Source organism: Lissotriton helveticus, chromosome 1_1 (assembly GCF_964261635.1).
Source record: "Lissotriton helveticus chromosome 1_1, aLisHel1.1, whole genome shotgun sequence".
NCBI lineage: Eukaryota > Metazoa > Chordata > Amphibia > Caudata > Salamandridae > Lissotriton > Lissotriton helveticus.
The window spans coordinates 560695209-560717051 of NC_136057.1; the positions used below are offsets into that span (position 1 = coordinate 560695209).

Sequence of the window (21843 nt, forward strand, 5' to 3'; positions counted from 1 at the left end):
TTAGCAACCCCAGAGGCTGTAAATGAAATGACAGCCGCAAACAGTATGCCTGTTCGCTCATAGTGCACAGGCACACTCCCACCAACATCTAAATGTCTTTACATCTAATATTCAGGGTTATGATGTGTGTTTCAATACTGTAACACAGCAGCAACTCACTAAGATTACTGAAAATAATCTCTGTAACAACCTCCTATTTCTCAAATGTGTGGTGATGTTTTGATCCAAAAGAAACGTTTTTTCTGGGGATGTTGTATGGAACATAAACACATTTGACTGAGAAAAAAATGTCTATAATAGACTCTTACACATCACCTACATTCAAATTAAATTAAGGGAAAACGGAATTTGAATCAGTCTGTTTAAGAATTATTCAAGGTCATGAGAACCTGTGGTATTAATGTTCTTCCCTGGGGAAAGATAGGAGATTTCTGCCCATTGGTGGTTTTGACTGTTCATAAAATAACACTTAGGTTTAGTATATACACTGCAAAGACAGTGTTCCATGCAGACCACAAAGTGCATATAATGTAAATAGGGCGAGGGGGCGTTACAGCTTTTCTAAGAGACATCCTTATGGTACATGCAATTTATAAGTTAAATCCTAACATAGAACACTGAATTATTAAATGTGGGTAAAGAATATGGTACACACTACAAAGTATAGATTAGAGCCTAGATTAACGTTGCACAAGGGGGTCATGGGGTAAAAATCACAGTTTATTATTAAAAAGTACCACCCACCTATGTGCTTCCGTTTTCAATTTTGAGTTTATGGTTCTCAGACTTTAACTATGATGTTTACCGGTAGGTATAACAGGTGGTTCCTTCAACTTGCAGACCTCTGGCATACGTAACATTTCTTATATGCTGCTTTAACCACATATTATTGTTTGTCCTTATGTAATGTGTGTGGTGCATACTGCTCTGACACCCTGCGCTGGTATGAGGGTCATTATATAACTAATTAAATACATCTAAAAAAATATTGGTTGTTGAAATGTCTCTTACGTATTACCAGAGTCCCAGCTATTTACAAACTGTGAATGTTCTTGTAGTTAGGGCATTATTGCATTATGTATTAGAGTTCTCTGAGGTATCTGTAACAAATGGCAATTCAGTGTTTTATTAGAGTTATTTTTTAAAACAGAGCTGTCTGTTCTACCCCCACAGGATCTCTGTGAAATAACTATACCTGATGAAGAAATGCTCGCTTTTTACCAAGGTATGGGTATTTAGAGTTATATAGTTCTGAGCCACTTTGTTAACCAGCACCACTGTTTTTCTAATTGTATTCTCATGTATTGGTGTTTTTACAGGTGATGACGCTGTAGTACAGTTGTCAGTTGACGCTCCACAACAGATCCTGGATTGGCATGACACGCCGCTCAGCGTAAGATATATTTCTGCTCTAACAAGTAAATAAAAAGGACCCTAAACGGTGTGTAAGCCTTAGGTTGTGATAGTCCAAAAACCCATTGGTGAACTGTAGGACGGCTCCTCAGAAGGGCCCATGGAGGCGTGTAAGGTCGGTAGTCTGGGGCATGAGGCAGAGACGCAAGAAAAAAATGGGCTACTGAAAGGAAGTCTTCAGCACCTGAAAAAGGACCATCATCAAAGAAATTAGCTGTGCAAACACTAATAATAGGTGTGTTTTTACAAAAGGTGTCAAAATTATCTCAAACAGAAAGTGCCTCCTTCATATAGTACGGTTGTATAAAGGGTTGTGCAGAAGTTATGGGGCCCGTGTGCGTGTCTGTGGCTAATGTAAGTATTTTGTACTGGCTCCTTTTTTTCTTCTAATATATACATATTTATGTTTACATCGTAGAAATGCCTCAAATGTTCACTGGAGAAGAACCATGTAAGGCCAAGAGGACGAGGGACGCTTTAAGCGACATCACAAAGAACCTGCAGAACATACCTCCTACAGCAAAAGCTGTGAGTAGGCGTGTGCGTCAGGACAAACTATGCTCTGAATATGTACACATCCCTCGAGGCCCAACACTGCAGTGGCATTTCAAGTCAGGCCACCATCCAACGCGTTGAACACTCCTACTGGAATGCCATTTCTGCAATAATTTGGAAAACCTAGAGGATACGAGCTTAGAGTCCCAGAAACGACATGGAAGGGTGTGTGTAAAAGTGGTGCAGTATATATGCAGCAATCCCAAAACCCCAAGTGAACCGGTTATCCTTAAAATGTAGTAAGAAGAAATAGGAGGTACCAGAGCCGCAAACAGCCCCTGTAGGCCTCTCTTTAAAAAATACCTTTTAACCACAGGATTGTCCTATTACCCCCGAGACCTCTAAATGTTCAGCGTCTACGGCGTCTACTGTAGAGAACCTGAAACAGCTCCAGAACTCAAAAGTGAATCGCCTCTCACACAAAAACCTTAAGAAGCAGATGATCAGAGAGTTACAATTGGATCCAGTAGCCAGAGCCTTAAACAAGACTGTTACACAGCAACAGATGCCCCGTACTCAGAAGAACTCTAGAGGTTCAAAGAATGTTATGGCCTATGTAGATGAGGTCCCCGTAAAGACAACCCCAAAACCAACTATAATCAGTTCTAACAGGCTTAGGGACACCCAATTGAAAATGATCAGCCCTTAGAGGCTCCTTATACTGAGTGTCTAGGGTTTCTCAAGACACTTGCAGGGTTGGTGGAGAGTATCGATACACCGACAGCAGCTGTGCACAATGGTCCTTCTAATATGGACATTGGGGGGGTTGCAGACACAGGTTAGACATAAACCTAAGCACCATCCTGATGATTCCTACACCGCTGAGGCCCAACACAAGCCTCAGCACACCCTGATAGTAGTAATGGATGGAGCGGCTGCCAAAAGCAAAGTTTGGAAGTCGTGTCTAGTGGGGAACCATTCTCAAGAGCCCCAGGCTGTTCGCAGTGGGACCCCCTTTCTTTGAGCCCACCCTGCCCCGCAGTGTAGAATGGGATTGATCAAGGTAGACTAAGTGCATATACTCGGATGCTTCAGGGTAATATGCAACCCAGCCCTATGTTCATTCCTAATGCTCCCTAATATGATTTTCAAGATCCGCAAGCAGTACTAGGGGCTCATCTCAAAGATATGCAGCTGGCGGTTAGAAAACTAAAATGTTGGGTGAACTATGAGATCTTAAAACTGGGGAAGGCGGTAAGCGGGGACATGGTCATGATGGATGCACATCAAAAGATACTTGAAAGGGTTGAACTGTGTAAAAACATGGTCCTGCAAGCTTGTCAAGCAGTATTGACAGACAGAAGTGCTATATATGCATGACTAGACCCTCGACATCCCCTAAAGAACCCCTATTCCACAGTTATTAATAAACCTACTCATAATTCAAACTATAACAATAAGGTCTAAACTATACTGACTAAATCCCTGCGATTCTTTTGCTGTCTCACGAGCAAAAAGTACAGAGAGCCCCTCAAACAAAGTCTAGAAGTACCGCACCCCACAACCGAAACATATAAATCAATACCTAATATACTACAATACATAAGTTGAGGTGAAAACAGCCCCAGGTTAGGCAGATTGAGGCGTTCATGGGGTACAGATGCGATACTCCAACACCCTGAACACATGGAAGGGCCATATGTAGGGTCTGTAGCAGAGGCCTTTACAAGTACGGTGTTCACAAACACAGGCCAAACTGTTCAAATAGGCTGTGGGAGGTTCCCTCAAAATGGATGGGCTGGTAAAAAGCAAAAGTGGTATAATAGCACTAAGCAGCGCAGGCTTTTACTAAGTATACTAAAGAAAGCCAGAATATGCACTATACAGCGGCTTAAAAACACACCGAAGCCCATGCTAAGCACAAACCACCAAAATGATTAATTCGGGCACTCCCCAGCAAGCAGGATTCTTCAACCTGAGGATTCAGAGCCTGTGTTTTAGAGCATTAGAAGTTACAGCTGTACTGTAGAGAGATTTGACGCTTCTATACCATATGAGGTCCTCTGATCATAAGGTTTTAGCCATACATCAGGCAGTGCAAACGCTTATAGAAAGATTGTTACACAATGTGGGCCCTAATGATTTCTTCCAACTACGCTTCCAGGGGCAGGCCCTTGACAGCCCCTTGTTCACCAAACAGCGACCTCGTCATGTGTTTGACACTGTGGAATTTCTAGAATACATCTCTATGCTTTTACAGAGTAAGGCTCAACTAGTCAGCTATGGTACATTCAGAGTCATCGCCTTCATTGTACTTGGCCGTGAGGGGAGTGTTTCCCGTTCTTTAAAGAGTGTACTGTAAAATAAAACGATTGGAAAGAAACTACTTCGGCTGTTCAACTTTAACAGCGTAGCATCCAACACCTGTCTGGCGGCCAGCCTTCTGGGGTTACTATTGGATCGCAGCACCCCCGATGCTGTCATTGTGTCTAGAGTGGCTGAAGCCCATGCAGTGCTTGAAATACTTTCAGACCGCTTGGCTGGCTTTGGCTCACAGGTCTTTTTGAGAACTATTTTGCCGTTACGGTGAAAATTGTTTATCACAATGGTTCTTGGAAGTACTTTACAACTGGGGACCGTGTGAAAAACAAGACCGTATATGTCCTCTACCGTGAAAATTACTTATACCGTATCTTGAACATTAAAAGTATTCTAGGTGGCAAGTACGTGTGCACCCATTGTGATCACATCTAGAGCACTCATGCAAATCACCAGTATGAAAATGCACGGTAGGATGTGTCAAAGGGAGGGTTGGGTTGTAGTTGCCGCCCTGAAGATGAGGTCTCACAACTGTAATTTGTTTTGTTGCTCGCAAGTCTCGCATGTGCATGTCGATCTATAAGCACATGTTTTTAAGACCTGAAAGTATCGCTTTAATCCTGCCAGACCTCTTTAACGGTAAACAAAAAAGTCCTTCAACCCCCTCGATCCAGTGGCTCTTGTACGTCTCTGCAAAGGAAGATATACATATTCAGAAAGCCTTACAGGGTGGTGAATACCGCCTAGGACCTTATTACCTGAATGGGTATGCTGTAATTAACGGTGTTTCAACTGCCTTTGAATACAAATGTTGTTTTTACCATGGTAGTCCTCAGTGTTACAAGCCCCATGAGCTTAACAGACTGTTGGGTACCAAGTTTGAACACCTACACAGACGTACACTGATAAAGGCACAATATGTTGAAAAAAGTGATTGTATGAGTGGTTAGATATGCTAACAGCCGATGCAGAACTCTGCTCTTTTATTAAGAGTCATGATTTAGCAGAGCCTCTGGGGCCCCCTGATGCCTTATTTGGGGGTCGTATATAATGCTATACGGCTGTACAGGACCACGGGTGAGAAAATGCACTACTATGATTTCACTAGTTTGTATCTGTTTGTGAAGAAGAAGAAGTTATACCCCTTAAGCCTCCCCACCATCATATTTAGAGACTTTAAACCCCTTTCCGAATACTTTTGGTTAGTCAAGTGTGAAAACTACCCTCCAAGGAGGCTTTACTTTCCGGTACTACCATACAGAGTCGATGGGAAACAAATGCTTCCCCTCTGTCGAACATGTGCTGAGAGTAAAGCCTCTAGAGAGTGAAGACACACTGAAGAATAAAGGATGCTCACGGGACCTGGTGTAGCATTGAGGTACAGGCAGCCTTAGAGAGAGGCTACAGGCTGGGCCAAGTACACAAAGTTTGGCATTATAAGAGGACCACAACACAACTCGTTTCTCCATATATTAACTTGTTTCTCAGATACAAACAGTAGCCCTCAGGGTATCCCGACTGACGCACTAGCCAGGAAACAAAGCAAAAATACATTGACTTGGGCGTGGCTAGCAGCCAACGATGGTGGCCGCAGCTTAGGGAGGCTCCCACAGTGAGGCGGCATCCCACGCAAATCCGCTGCATTTATCTGGCAAAAATACCATTCTGACGGGGCGGACTGGGTCTGGTGACCGTGCGGCTCCAAGCGACGCAGTTCAGAGGCAGCGGCGGCCCGGTGAGCGGAGTGAAGGGCAGGCGAGAGGGAGGGCCTGCTGTCCTCCTCGAAGCAGCGGAGTAGCTGGGTTCTGCACCCGGCAGGAAGTCGAGCACCGGCGGACATCCTTAACTGGAAGTACCGGACCTCTGAGTAAATCGCCAACTCGGGATCAAGAAGCTCCCGGAAAGCGCACACGGACTCGCGGACGGCTGGTGTACCTGGCGAAACCACAAGCAGTGTGCACGACTCACCACGGCGGTCACCACGACGCGAGGGGCGGAACAGCCATCTTGAGCTGAGGGGCCGGCTCGTAAGCAGTGACTCCGAGCGGGAATCACGGGACCACTGGGCAGGTACGCCGGAGGAGCTGGGAGCGGGAGACCGGCATCGGGGGTGAAAGGGACTATCTGCAAAACCTTTAAAGCACTCAGGGGAGGAAACCAGTTGGACTCAATATATGCCGGGATTATGCGCCGTGAGTGACCGGGGGCCCCTCCCCTGAACCCCTCCCCCCCTCCTATGGCTGGAACAGGGTCACCACGCGACGGTTTTGACCATTTAGCGCAAGGGATTGAAGGGGCATACTCCAGCCTGGTGACGCGCTGATACACAGGGAGACACCAGGAACACTGATTTAGAAGGTCTCCTGCTCTGTGACACTGCCCGGGGGCATTGGAAGGGAGAATACGGCACCTACCTCCTGAATAAGGGCGGAAGGGACGCCTAGATTGCAGAAAGTGTGTGCAGGACGTGGCTAAAACCTGCACTGCCAATAGTGGAGATACCAGAGACCGGGTACACACGAGGGGGGACCTGCATCACGCACAACAAGGTGGCGGCTGAACACCCGACGCCGATCGCGCCCAGGGATCGCGAGTAGACTCCCCTCCCGGACCTGGTGGCACACCCCTACTGGTGTACAGAACGATCACTGAAAACACAGTATGTCGAATAGGGGCCCCAAGCACGGCTCCACACAGGCTAAACTCGACAAATTCGCCTATGAAAAACAGACACCCCCTCAAGAACAACGCAGGCCCGCGGTGAAAATGGCGGACGCTGAAGGGTCGAAGAAAGCAACGTTGGACGATGTTCTGGCTGCATTGGCGAAGGTGCAGGAGACGGTGGGGGCGACGACGACCGAAGTCACACTGATACGTGCGGATCTTCAGAAGATGAATGAGAGAGGGAAGCAGGTCGAGGTGGTGACCAAGTCCTTAGTCGAGGATGTATCGGACCTGCAAGTTGAAATGGGTAAACTGCAAGCGGATAATAAAATACTCAAAGAAAAACTGGACGACCAAGAAGGGCGCTCACGAAGAAACAACGTCCGCATCCTAGGCGTGCCAGAATCTGAAATCACTGGTGCAATGGACCTGTATGTCGAGGATTTGATCAAAAAGCAGCTCCAGCCTAAAGGCCTTTCACATTTCTTTTCTGTGGAAAGGGCGCACAGGGTGCCAGGGGGAAAGCCAAAGACTGGAGGCCCCCCCGAGACCGATACTAGCACGACTCTTCAACTTCAGGGACCGGGACGCCATTTTACAGGCGGCTAGGGTGGCCCCAGCCATCCAGATTCAAAACTCCAGATAATCCTTCTTCCCAGACTATACGGCGGAGGTCTTTTCTTGAAGTAAAAAGAACATTGAGAGAAAAAGAACTGCCCTATTCAATGCTCTTCCCAGCCCGGCTTCGAGTAGTAGCGGATAAAAAAGTCTGGTTCTTCGATTCCCCTGAGGCGGCAAGAGACTGGCTGGAGGGTTGGCACACTCTGGGCCAACCGCGGAGGAATCATGGACCTAGCAACGGGCGCCGAGACGACAGCCGAACAGGGTCGCAAACATCAGGCAGAGGGGGAGCGGGAAGCTCACCGACCCAAGATCACACGGAAGCTGATGGAAGGGGGTGAACCGGTCTACAGGGCACTAAACTGGTAGCTGCCTCATGCTACAAGACCTAAGTTTTCACAGTTGCAGAAGGACGCTGGCCTGGTTAGCCCCGGATGTGAGCAGGGATGCCGCCTGCTCGGGGAGACGCTCTCCCCCCTACACGCAAGTACTCTGGTTTTGGGATGGGTTAAGCACTCTGCTCAGTTGGGGAGGCGGGCAGTTAAGAGTCCGTTAAGCAGGGGGGCAGGGAGGGGGGTGGAGGGGGGAAATTGTTTTGACGTTGAGAGGAATGCACATGTAAGGTCTAGGAACACTGTAATGCAATCAGGAGGTTTAGTGAAAGTTCGGAATACGCTACCGAGGTCTAGCTCTTCGATTATGACTCTAAGCAATCTACTGGACGGAGGTGGAGTGCCCACTCACGATACAACCCATGTTACACACACTGGTAGTCTCATAAACACAAATGGCAGACGACCCAACACTCAATTCGGAAGGTAATGACCCGACTTCGCGGGGAAGGTCCCTACGAATAATGACGTGGAATGTGCGGGGCCTGGGGGATAAGGTAAAACGGGGACTAGTACTGACAACACTGAAAAGACAGAAACCTACTATAGCGCTACTACAAGAGACACATTTGACGGGGGGCGCATCCAAGGCAATGGATAGAAGGGGGTACAGAATAACCCATTCCGAATTCACCTCGGGGTCATGGGGAACCGGCATCCTCATTCAGAAATCCTCACAGTTTATTCCGCTGCAAACCAAGACTGATGATCAGGGATGCTTCGCTGCCCTACAAGGGCAATGGGAGGGTAGACTCCTTAATTTGGTCTCAGTATACATCCCCCCAGCGCTCCACTCGGTGCAGCTCCCGAAACTGGCTGACTTCTTACTGACTCTCCCCGACGGGGATGTGATACTTGGGGGAGACTTCAACGCCATCGTGGATACTCAATTAGATAGGTTCCCGACATTACCTCCCACTGGAGGACCCTCCCGCTTCAAACGTTTCCTGACGGCTATGGGTCTGATTGACGTATGGAGACACACCCACCCCCAGACTAAGCAATACACCTTCCACTCCGCGGTACACGGCAGCATGTCGAGAATTGACCACGTCCTGGCCTTGGGCGATGGTATCCAACACATGGACTCCATAGAAATCCTTCCTAGGTGTATCTCAGATCACTCCCCGATTACACTGACGATATCCACTCAGGAGAAATCACGAAACCGCATATACCCCATACGGGCAACATACCTAAAGATCCCCCAAGTGCGCAAGGCACACACACAGGCGACAACACAGTATTTCACGGAGAATGTGGGCTCAGTGCGCTCCTCGGAGGTTGTGTGGGAGGCATATAAGACAGTGTTAAGGGGCCACGCTATCAACTCAATCACAGGTTACAAAAGGGAAAAAGCTCAGGAATGAACTGAAATGGAATTAAAATTGCAAGAATTAACATCAGCACATGAATTGCATTCCACTCCGGACACATCACACACACTTAGCCTCCATCAGCAACTCTACACGGATCATTTGCGGACTCACGTTAAAGGCCAAATAGTTGACACGCAGAATAGGGTTTACGAAGTGGGAGACAAGGCGGGCAAGATGCTGGCATGGCTTGACAAGCGGGGTGGCAGTTCTAGAGGAGTCCAACAAGTGAGAGACAGTCTGGGAGTGATGCACACAACCCCGGAACAAATAGTCGACGTGCTCGCATCCCACTTTGAAGGGGTGTATACCCCTGAGCGAATAGTAACACCGGAGATGGCCAGGGCGGCTTTAGACCGGATTGAAATCCAGACACTCCCCTCGGAGGTCGCAACAGAATTAGACGCGGACATAACTGCAGAAGAAATCCAATTAGCCATCACTGCTTTGAAGCCGGGCAAGGCGCTTGGACCGAACGGCATACCAATAGAATGGTATCAATCGACGCCGGAGCGTCTGAGTCACCATCTTCTAGCAATGTACGAGGAATGCTTAGAGAAGGGGTTACTTCCACCAGATCAGAGATTGGCTACTATAGTAGCTATCCCCAAACCGGGGAAGCCACCGGAGGAATGCTCCGCTTACCGCCCCATCTCGCTACTTAATGCAGAAGTCAAAATCCTCCCCAAGTTATTGGCGACCAGGATTCTACCCCATCTGCCCAACCTCATACATCCGGACCAGTCCGGCTTTATGCCCCATAGGAATACTGCACTACACTTACGCAGACTACACGGAGTGCTGGCTAAGGCAGATGCAATAACAACTTCAGCGGTGATTTTGGCGCTGGACGCCAAGATGGCCTTTGACCTGGTAGAATGGAATTATTTGTTTGAAGTTCTGGCACGTCTGGGCTTCGGTCCCAAGTTTATTGCATGGATCAAATTACTGTATGCTGACCCGGTCGCGCAGGTGGTGGCCAATGGTCACATCTCACGATCCTTCTCTCTGGGGCGGGGCACTCGTCAGGGTTGCCCCCTCTCACCGTTGCTATTTGCGATGTCATTAGAGCCACTGGCCACTTTGATAAGGAACACACCGTTGCTGAAAGGCATACGTTGGAATGAGGGCTGGGAGGACAGGCTCTCCCTTTATGCGGACGATATGCTGGTATATCCGACGGACCCAGAACATGGCGTGCCGGCGCTCCTGCATCTCTGTGACAGCTATGGTATAGTATCAGGGTACACATTGAACTGGACCAAATCAGAGATGTATGTCCTAAAGGGCCCGATTCCGGCGCTGAGTGCAGATTGCCCTCTTAAGACAGCCGGTTCTTCCTTTAAATACTTGGGTATACATATCACAAGGGACCCAACAGAGTTTATGGATAGAAATTTGGGACCCCCGATGCAGCGACTTCGTCAGGACGTTAAGTTTTGGGCGGGGCTGCCACTGACACTACTAGGGAGGGCCGCACTGTATAAAATGATGTCCCTGCCCCAGTTTCTGTATATACTTGAGAATACTCCGTATCCGGTGGCCCCCGAGATTCTTTCAGAGAGTAGCGGCATTAGTATCCGCGCTTTTGTGGGGGAATCTCCCGGCACGCATCGCGCAAGTCAAATTACACAGGGGTTGGTATGATGGAGGAATCGCTTTGCCTAATCTGAAATTATATTACTGGGCGGCCCAACTCAAACCAATAAACCACTGGATACACACGCCGCAACGCGAACCAGCATTTCAAGCAGACAGGGCACAATTGGGAACAAATACTTTACTGGCTCCGTTATATGACCAGAGTAAACTGCGCAAACTGGTAGGGCCCACCAGACTAACCGCGACGCTGTGGCATACGGCGACAGCGGCATTAGGATGGAAGGGAAGAATAACCAAACTCACATCACTGTGGGACTCTCGAGCCTTGGGCAACATGAGAAACAGCAGAGGCTTTGCACATTGGGACACCATTGGGATATCTACAGTTGGGGATCTCTGGGAAAAGGGTGGAGTACTGCCTTTTAGCAGACTGAGAGAGATGTATGACCTAGGAGAGAGAGAAATGTACAGGTACATTCAGATACAACATGCGATGCTCGCGGCCATACCCCCAGACACAGTATTGCCAGAGTCCTCTCCGCTGGAAGATCGCCTTCTCACGGAGTTTATGATCGAACGTGCGACATCACTTACATACCGTAAACTGCTTAATAATCTATCTGACCCAATGACCCTGATAAAAGAGAAATGGGAGAGAGACACCAGTGAGATGGATGAACATGAATGGAACGAGGCACTGGCGTCGCCTAAAGAAGTAGGCATCTCAGCACGATTGAGACTGGTTCAGCTAAAGGTTTTACATAGGGTATACTACACTAGAATTATGCTACACCGTATTCACAGAGCACAACACCCTTACTGCCTCCGTGGGTGTGGGGAGGAGGGCACGTTTTTTCATACTATATGGGACTGTCCCCATATCCAGGAGTTCTGGAGACAAATAATGCGAACAATGTCACAGACACTGGAGACCTCGCTGCTGCCTGAACCACGGCGGTGTCTCCTAAATGTATGGGAGGCAACTGATTTGACCAGACATGATCAACTCTGGGTCACGGTGGGTTTGATAGTGGCGAAACGTGATGTGGCGCAGCGATGGGGAGCGACAGATGTGCCTACAAAGACTCAATGGTGTCTGAACATGGACAGGGTCATGGTTACAGAAAGGGCAGTATACACTAGCAGAGCTTGCCCGGGGAAGTGGAATAAAATCTGGACCAAGTGGAACATATACAGGGGGGAGATATGTGATTTCTTACAGGAGGACGACCAAGACATGTCGGATGATGAAGGGGTAGTGGAATAATTAACAGCTCAAAATCAGGTGGGGAGGGAAGCCTCGGAACCCGGGATACTCTGAAGCAGCTATAGGAAAGAATTATGAGTGCGATATGAGGGGATACCAGGGGAGCCACGTCAGGGGGTAGAATACCACTCCCATGGTAAGGTTTCGGCGTAGGCCTGGGGACCCGGACGGAGGGGACACGGGAGAGAAACCTCACTACTCACCTAATGTAACCGATAATCAGCACTGCATGACCGCAATGTGATTCCTAAAGTTTCTTTGAAGTTATTTGTTGTTATTGTAAAAAGTAGAAAACCAAGAACCATTATTTCTCAGCAGACAAATGTGTATACAATGCCTTTTTTCCTTCATGCAGCTTTAAAGACTGTAAATGACAAACGCATAGATTCCAGACAGATGTTGCTGCAAGATGTTTGTAAGATTGAATTGGCGGCCAGCCCTGAGGGTTGTAGGCCTACAGCTGTGTAAAATTGAAGGTACAATAAAGGTTTTTGAAAAACAAAAAAAAATAAAAAATACATTGACTTCTACGCTCACAAGGGTATACGCTTACGTCCTCATTTGATAGAGGTCAACCCCGCCAGATGACAGTTAGCCAAACTCTGCCTCAACTCTTTATGGGAAAAATGTGTACAAACCTGTCCAACACGACCATATAACAGATACTGATGAACTGTTTAAGTACCTTTTTGCACCAGGTTACAAAGTGTCCCGCTGTGAGTTTATCGATGACGAGACCGCGGCTTTGTATTGGAAATACACAAAAGAGTACCCCACAACATGGAAATACACAAAAGAGTATCCCACAACATGTAACAACATAAACATCTTCACGACCACTCACGCTTGTTTAGCACTTTATAGGGTTATGGATAAACTACAGGACCAATGTTTGTATTATGATACTGACTCAGTTGTTTTGTGAATAAGCGAGGGGATGAAGACCCTGCGCTAGATGATTATCAAGGTAATTTGACCAGCGAACTTGATAAGGATGAATATATAGATGAATTCACTGCATTAGGGCCTAGACACTATTCTTACAAAACCTACAACAACAAAGTAGTATGAAAGTCAAAGGTATAACATTAAATGTCAACAACACCCTAAAAATCAATTTTGACAGCCTGAAGGATCTGGTGCGTCAATTACCAGCATTGGAAACCCGTGAAAATGATAAAACACTAATTGTGAACCAACCCAGCATAGTCGGATCCAAAAAGAAGTGAGAAATTACAGCCCAGCCCTTAGATAAAACCTTAACCATTGTTTTCGATAAAAGGTTGACTGAGGACTATAAAACACGGCTGTACGGTTATTAGGCACATTAGAGCAGCTGACTCCAACACTATGCCCACCAGAGTAAACAATCCGTTCTCCTGCGTTTTAGCAGGGCCCTCAAACTGTGGTAAAAGCTACTTTATAAAAAATCTCTTGGAAAATGCTGTAGGTGTTTTATCCCAAACACCTAACAACATTGTGTGGCTTTATTCTTGCTGGTAAGATCTTTATACCAAACTTTCCCGAAGTTTCCCAAATATCAGGTTTATAGAAGGTATACTTAATAATCACAATGACGATGAGCTGCTGCCGTCAAACCTTGTAAACATGGTAATTGTCGATGACCTTATTCGTGAGTTAGGCAAAGCTTTTACTCAATAGTCACACCATCGCATTCTAAGCATATGCTACATCGTACAGAACCTGTTTTACAAGGGTAAGAACAGTAGTTCTATATCTCTCAACACCTCATACCTTGTTGTACTTAAAAACCCAGTGAAAAACAGCAAAAATCCATCATAGCTAAACAGATGTACCCTGGAAACACCAAGTTCTTCATGGAGTCCTTCAACGATGCTACCAAAAAAAACCATTGCTACTTGTTGAAGGACTTAAATTAATACTCTAGAAGACTACAGGCTATGGCATGATATTCTCCCCCGATCTCCTCGTCGCTCACAAACCCAAGACCAAACCCAGAGCATATATAAAGGCTTGTTGAACACTTTGTGACATTTACTATCCTGACTTTATAATATCAGTTGATGACGATGTATTGCTGCCTACAACGTAATTTAGCTCTCCTAAAAACAATGGTTACAACCAGTCCCCAACACAGAAAGGCCATCCTGTGCGCTGCTTCTGACGATTTAGTGGCCGCCATTTCAGAAATAGCCCTAAACACCCTAAAACGTAATGTCCCTATATCAAAGCGTTAGTTAAGGTGTTGAAGAAGAACGAGCACCTTATCAAGAAGCTCAGTAATAAAAGGGCCTCCCTCATTTCCAAGAAGAAACTGGTAAAACAGTCTGGCATTTTTAAAGGCTCTTTGTTGGGCATAGCTATACACATAATTACAAGTATCCTCTCGGGCAGTAATGGAGCATGCCTCAAAGATGTATTTGGTGCCTAGAAACTATTGGAACATTTGGGACCATCTGCAGACAACGCATGGGATATAAGAAAATATGAGTTTCTGCGGCTGGATGCTGAAATTAAAGACATTTTGAACAGGATAGATCCAAATCTGTAGGACAAAGCAAACCTTTACACCACCACCCTAAAACGTGTATTAAACTACTACAAACAGTGGAATAATGAGGAAAAAAAAGCTAGCTCTCTATGTCCCAGACTTTGAACAGCACCCTCTCCAATGCCTCAACACCAACAACAACCACAGCAGCACCCATCACCAACCTCGGATATCTTTGTTGAAGACCTCTTAAAAAATATAAGTCAAAGGTACCGTGGAGATGCGCAAATACTGATGAGTAACCTTGCATCTTCCAAAAACCTAACATCATGGAATGAGCGGGGGGAATTCCTCTACAGCGTGTGACGATTGTTGGGTCACACATGTGCGACCTAGTCAAAGGCCTCACATACACCAAAGCCCAAATGCTCCCTCATGCTCCTAGAGACTGGGATCAGTTACTACGAGCCTCTGCGGAACTCAATATCCCTTCATCGCTTGTGGGTAATGGCAATCCCTGCGCCTGCTTGAAAGTTTGAAGACCCCCCCTCCCTCCATCGCCAGCTGTCTCGGACATTCCCATGCTATCCCCTGCATGGAGCACCCCTGTTACATCTGCTGCACCTTGAAAAAAGACATTGTCCAAGCCCCACACCTGGCTTACAATCTGATGTTTCTCCAGACCATTTAAACAGATGTATCCCTTGCGTGTGTGCATAGTTATGCATCGTCTAACATTGTCTGATTTTTTTCTTCTTATATTTCTTTAGTAATGCTGTCAATGTACCACTGATCCTACAAAACTTATTTTAATAAACACTTTTAACTTTTCAGTCTGTTTGAGTCATCTTTTACAACATTTTACTTATGTTGTATGTGCCGGAACTAAATAATACACAGTCTAAGTTTGTATTTTTAAAGTAATTTATTTTAGACATTCATCATTAAACATACAGCCGTTACACGACTTTACAATTTTGGCATTCAGCGTATTCTGTTTTAACAGAACACACCATGGCCCCTGTGTTTTCTTTTACATATTTTATAACTATCCAGTCATTGTTAACAAGGTCATTCGACTATAGATTAAAACATTTCTGAACGTCATACCCTCTGACATTTTACTAATAAAATATATACAGTGTTCGCCACATGTGTTGGCTAGCGATTCCTGAACCCTCATCTTGTTATACTCCACCCACGTTGCAGCTTTTTTCACATACTTGAATATGGGTTTTGTATAGATGCTATGTTCAGGGAACTTGGCTGTACTGTCAAACACTGTAACCTTATCACTATATATAAATACTGTCGCCCAGTGTGTTCCACCCTTGTAATGAGGATCTGTGTTCAAGACGAGAATGAGGGGTCTTTCTACCCCTATTTCACGGGGTAGTTAGTCGCTTAGGAAAACCCCTACAAAGTATTTCCTAGTGCATTTATGCCTGCTTAAGAACTCGTGCATCTGCACAGTGTCCATTTCACAATATTTTAAAGATAGTCAAGCAAAATCTGTCTGGCGTGGTTAATCTGAATGACGCTGTCAAATACAGAGAATACAACAATGTTCACATTCACAGGCAGGGAATAGCTAAATTGTATTACAGCTTTTAGATTTCAATATTTGACCAGGTTATAACAATCACCGTCTTACATGTCGGGAGTCAGATCGAATGCAAAGTGTGTGTTTCCTGACCCATATCCTTCTCTTGAAGCAACTACCCCAGCAGTCTCTCGGGTGCTTCCCGGTTATTGAAACCAGCCCCATATATTCCCTAATAAAATTATACGTTCCAAAACTGGAAGTTTATGGTTTTGCAGGAATCACAGCCCCCTCGTGGTCCAGCGCAGTGTAGTTGATGTTGTAGTGCTTCAAACTGAACGATTTTGAGGCATAGATGCAGATAAAAGCTGTGTGGTCCTTAAAACCGATGATAATAAGTTTGGGTAGGTGCCCCAGAAAGTTAATCGGATACCGGCAGGGATGCTGAATACCTTCAGAGCTACTCTTTCCACTGCATACTTGGCGTCCGATAGTTGTAAAGTGTTGGCGTGAGCTAGTCTGACGCTTGAGGACACTTTCACTCTCTTTACAAACAGGCTTACAGACAGTATGTCCAGTTCATACTGTTCCGCATCCCCACTGATGAGACAGAATGAGTCCTTTTTGCGGGTAAGCTTGATCTTTAGATCAATGCCATTGACGAGCAGTTTATCTAGGAAGAAGAGGTCTGAATGTATGCACACCAGGAGGTGAAACTTACGACTGCCTGTGGCGAAACCTGCTCTTTTTACAAAACCCTGATTGGCACCATCCAGCTTGTTGTCTTCAAACTGTGAGTTTGTATCCTTGTAGAAAAGGCCAGCTGGAAGTTTTGTGTCAAGGGTGTCGCTACTGTAATTTAGAATACTCTTGAGGTAGGCCCTGTAGGAATACATACTATCACTCTGTGTGATTGGACGATTGCCCAGGGCAATGTCCACCTGATTAAACATGGTTGTGAGGGGGTAAGCGATTGTCACCACTTTAGCGGCTGCTGCTGTTATTACCATCCACTTTTACGATTGTACACTTAAGATGCAGCATAGTGTTGTAGAGATCCAAATACATATCCGTGGACCCTGACACAAAAAACTCTGTAGGCACCATAGGCGCCAAAGCAGCTAAAGGCGATACCTTCATGAAAAAGCTGTTTTCGATGCTGGTCTACATCGGTTTTAGAGTAAACAAGTTTTGTCTGGATTTGGCGCATTTGCCGAATGCGCAATGTACAAAGGCCATGCATCAGGTTGCATTGCATTAAAAAATATTTACTTTAGAGGCTGTTCATTTCTTCGTCGAAACTCTCTTCCATCTTGGGGTTCTTCTTTGTGAGCACCTTTTGAAGAGCTCCTCTTTTATAGGGGACCAGCGGCCTCCTATGCCTCAAAGAGCAGTGCTTCCTTTTAACACTTTTGCACAGCTTGTTTACCAATCCAGCGCCTTCTTGCTGTTTTGCTTGTTCATGCTCTCGGCTACAGCCGACAAGACTGACCCTATCACATCTTGGGGTTTTGCAATTTCATAGCCGCTTCTCAAGAATGGCATATTTCTTCTAAACAAACTACAGAGGAAACCCCCCAAGCCGGCCCAGTACATTACAGGGGACCCTTGAAAGTACGGCGGTCCTTCATACCCAGCCTGGTTTCTGTATTAGTCCCTGTACATAGACTAGTCACCGTAGGTTTTCACGACCCCCATGATGTCTACTTTATAGTAGCTGTCGTGTCTCTGCCTTAAATGAAGCTTAAAAATATCTTTCCCGTATTTAAAGTACACTAACACAGACTGGTCATTGAAGATCATATTTGAAATAGTGTCAAAATGGGTTTTAGAAACTGCTACATAGTCAGCCTTGTTCAATTGAATATTGACTATCGTATTATTTTTGCCCTGCACATGTACCCATCTTAACCGCATCGATGCTCGCAGATTTACAACCATGCGCTGGGATTTTCAAAAACCCATTATTCATGACGAGCTGGGCTCGTCATGAGCGTGTGAGCAGGCTACTGCATGACGAGCCCAGCTCGTCATGAGCGTGGAAGGGGTTAACAATGGTGAATAACTATCACTGATCCTCTGCACCTCTACAATTGCACTATACACAGAGTGTCTAGAACTCCCCATTAATATCGGGGCATGTGTGATCCGGTTCGACCGGACTTCTCATATGTTGCACGGTGCCTAAAACCCTTCTTTATTATCCAGAGCAGTTAAATGTGGTATTGTGGACTGAGGTTTTAGGAAACACCTTTCTTCTGACGGTATCTAGCATCAAAGGAATATTCGTATACGTTGCACTGCTGGATATGGATTTGTTAATGGCGTCGATAACACTTATAAAAGTTGGGTAATAGCCTTGTGGAAAGCCGGTGTGTATGCTCAAAGGTTCGTGTTCATGCTTTATGTTAAAAATGGCGTGGGTCGACATGAAAGTATTCCATGTTCTCTGGTATTGGACTACTCTTAGGGCTACCTCCCAATCCCCTTCCAGGTCCACAGTTTTAGCCAATTTCATGTGCAATTAGAAATCTGATTGTCAGTAAACATGTCAGTAGAGGCGTTGGACAGCAGGGTAATATAAAAGGGTGTTGTCTCCATCTTACTATCAGCTTTAAACAGTCTGAAAACTAACACACCCTTCAGGGAGCTAGCCACCACCCAACTGTTAAATGTCACCTGCTATCCCCGCCATTTGACAAATGCCTGTTTGTTAGCCTATCAACCTCTACTTTTCAGAACCTTTTCAACCCTATGCGGTTCATTGAGTACCATTTTTAACTCTTTCTTCTAAAAGATGCCTCTCACCTCTTCACCATCGTAGTCCTTTTACCTGTAAATATACAACCGTTCTTTATGCTCCACACTTTCCACTATAACTATCTTGTTGGTAAAAGTCTTCTGGTGCCCTTCGTAAATAGACCTTTCAACTTTGAAATCCTAACATGATCACCTTTTTTAAAAGCAGGTTTCTTCACCCTTGTAGCGAAATGGCTCCCGTACACCGTTCTCCAGCCCCTTAACGAAGTACCAGGCATTACCTCTAGGGGTGTTGTCATAAACATCTCTAAAAGCCTGTAGAACATCAACGTATCTGAGGGTGTTGTAGGCTGTGAAATATCTCCATATCTTAGACTTTAAAGTTCTGTTAAACCTTTCTACAACCGCTGCTTTTACTTATGTGCGTGTTACAAAATGATGAACAACGTGCTGCTTTAAATATTTCTGAAATGCCGGGTTTAAGAATTCTTTCAGAGCATCTGTTTTTAGTTTTTGAGGAGTTTGACCCTTCTCGAAGATGACTGTAAAAGCAGCTGTGATGCTGGCCCCACTTTTATCGCTTAGTGCTTCTGCAAAGGTGTAGTTGGACAAGACATCTATAGCGGTCAATGTATAATGAGCGCCATTATGTTTTGCTAAATCTTGAGGGCTAATGATGTCCGCCTGCCGTTGATAATCTATTTGCGCATTAACGATTGTAGGGCTCCTCTTAAAATGCCTTCATGCTGGTTTGTGGAGTGTATATGCCTCCTCCCCTGAAAACCAAGTCTTCACCAGGGCTCTGTTTACCGGTTCATTTTCAACTAAAGCCCTTCTATACAGAGCTTCGGTGCTTCCAAAGTTGCCAACCGCTCCTGTATCATAATAAAGTTTTCTTAACCAGGCCCTTGACCTGTTATCATCCGCCACATCCCAGGAAATGAGACGCTTGTTTTGTGTAAGGACATTTTATTAAAAATAAAGAATATTCGCAAAACATAAACAGAACATACTTCACATTTTCATAGTACACGCCCTATTGGCTTTACGCTTTTTACAGATATACCCTCATTGGTTCAAGAAGGACCCTCCATTGCTGCCGCATAGCCACCTTGGGCTGTGAAAATCTATTGTTTTGTTGTAAATGGGAACGCATATGTAGCATTATATATTAACTTATTTATTTTAAAACAGTCTTCGGAGAGGCTAAAGAACCTATTCTATGTTTTAAATACATATTACACATACGCCTTTCTACGAATCTTACTATCATCTTTCTATCAAAACACGTACACAGCCCCGGCATACCATATAGGTTTGAGCTTGGTTCACTGGCATATCGGATCTCATTGAGTGCCGATGATGAGATCTTCAGCATATTAGGGTGGACATATTTCTTTTCAGCGGACAACCCATAAGCCTTCCTTAACAGTTTATGCACCTCGTACCGGTCTAGCAACCTACATATATACCATATTGTTCTTGCTCTGTATGATTCGCACAGACATTTGTGCGCAGCCTGCTGAGGATAATTTCATGTCCCTGGCAAAGGCTGTAATAGTCACATTTGACACTGGCTAGTACAACAGCTGCAGCAAAACCTTTACAAGGTAATATGGCGTTGTGGGGTACGCCGGGAGTTTCCTTTTCACAAGCGCCGTTCTTAGAGGCATAGACACATTTCCTGCGACCATCGTTGTTTTGGCATGTGGAACTTTCAGTCTGTTTTGAATACCACAGACCGTAAAAATGTACGTCGTTAACTTTTGAGCGCTGCCCCCTTGGCCCGGTTCTTTTTGGGGATGCTCTCTCAGATTCAGAAGAAGAAAGAGAGACAACCAGTTAGCTAAAAATATAATACTATAATATGCACTTTGACTGTCTATAACGTTGTTACTAACCTCGGCATTTTTACAGCGCTCTGCAGTGGCTCTGTAATTTTGAGAGTCTCAGAGGTTCATCGAAGCCCCACCAGCTTTGGAGCTTCAACCAGGCTGTTTCATGACACTGGGTCGGCTCTGGAACCACTTCCTCCCAAAAAAAAACATATCTTCATAGATAGGTGAGTTAGACTGAACTATAGATTCTTCACCCTTCTCCATGTCAAAGAAATTGACTCCATCACGACCGCCTTTGTTACTCGAGGCCTCACTGTCGCTGCTGTCGACTTTAATCTGGGATACCAGTTGTGACCAATCCTTGAGACTGAGTGTTTCCATCCGATGGCAAAGGTCATCATGAAAACCAGCAACATCGCAACCTATATCTTTGGGAGCTTCCTGTTGGATATTCTCGTCCAATACAGTAGGTGTTATGCTACTATAATATCTATCTATAGTGGTCTGGCCGCCCTCCAATGGGGTCCTTAAGATGAGTGGGCTGTATCTCTTCATATTGATAAGTTGCTCTTTCTGTATACCAACTCCTGGTAGCTGTATATTGTGTTTAAGAAGGACTTTTATGTATTCTAAGCACCACTAAAAGAGGCGTACACCTCTACATCACATCTTAGTCACAGAGCGTCTCGGGTTCTGGTTTGCCGGGGTCTCCAACACGCCCCCGCCAGTACGTGATCCCACCCCTAGGACCTTTAACCCTTTCGTCATTTCAGGGGGGCGTGAGACCTGTCACTATTAAAGTAAGGGTATCCCTTTATACTACTAGTGTGTGATTCGCTTTGATGCACATACTGGGACTCAGTTCATATCACTCAATGCAATTAATTGATCTTCTACAGACATCCCCAATTGCTAAATAAAAACAGAATCGCATGTGCTTATCATATTAACAGGGGCACTAGACAGGGATGCCCCAATCTTCTCTAATATTTGCGCCCGTCATAGGTCTCTGTCGGGTATAAAAATAATTGGGAACAATCTGAAATATTTGCTGTCGCTCTCAGCACTGTATCATTTAAA

General features: G+C 45.5%; 1 protein-coding gene and 1 pseudogene across 2 annotated transcripts in view; one reads left to right on the plus strand and one right to left on the minus strand.

Moving 5' to 3' along the window:
• The window catches only part of LOC144813769 (uncharacterized), an 84215-nt gene that overhangs the window by 33025 nt on the left and 29347 nt on the right, over nt 1-21843 (plus strand). For both annotated transcript variants that reach the window (XM_078674051.1, XM_078674050.1), the window contains exons 3-5: nt 1174-1225; nt 1320-1393; nt 1832-1941. The gene's annotated coding sequence lies outside the window, so the exon portion shown is untranslated. The remainder of the gene's footprint in view (nt 1-1173; nt 1226-1319; nt 1394-1831; nt 1942-21843) is intronic.
• Nucleotides 20106-21318, minus strand: LOC144762483 (uncharacterized; annotated as a pseudogene).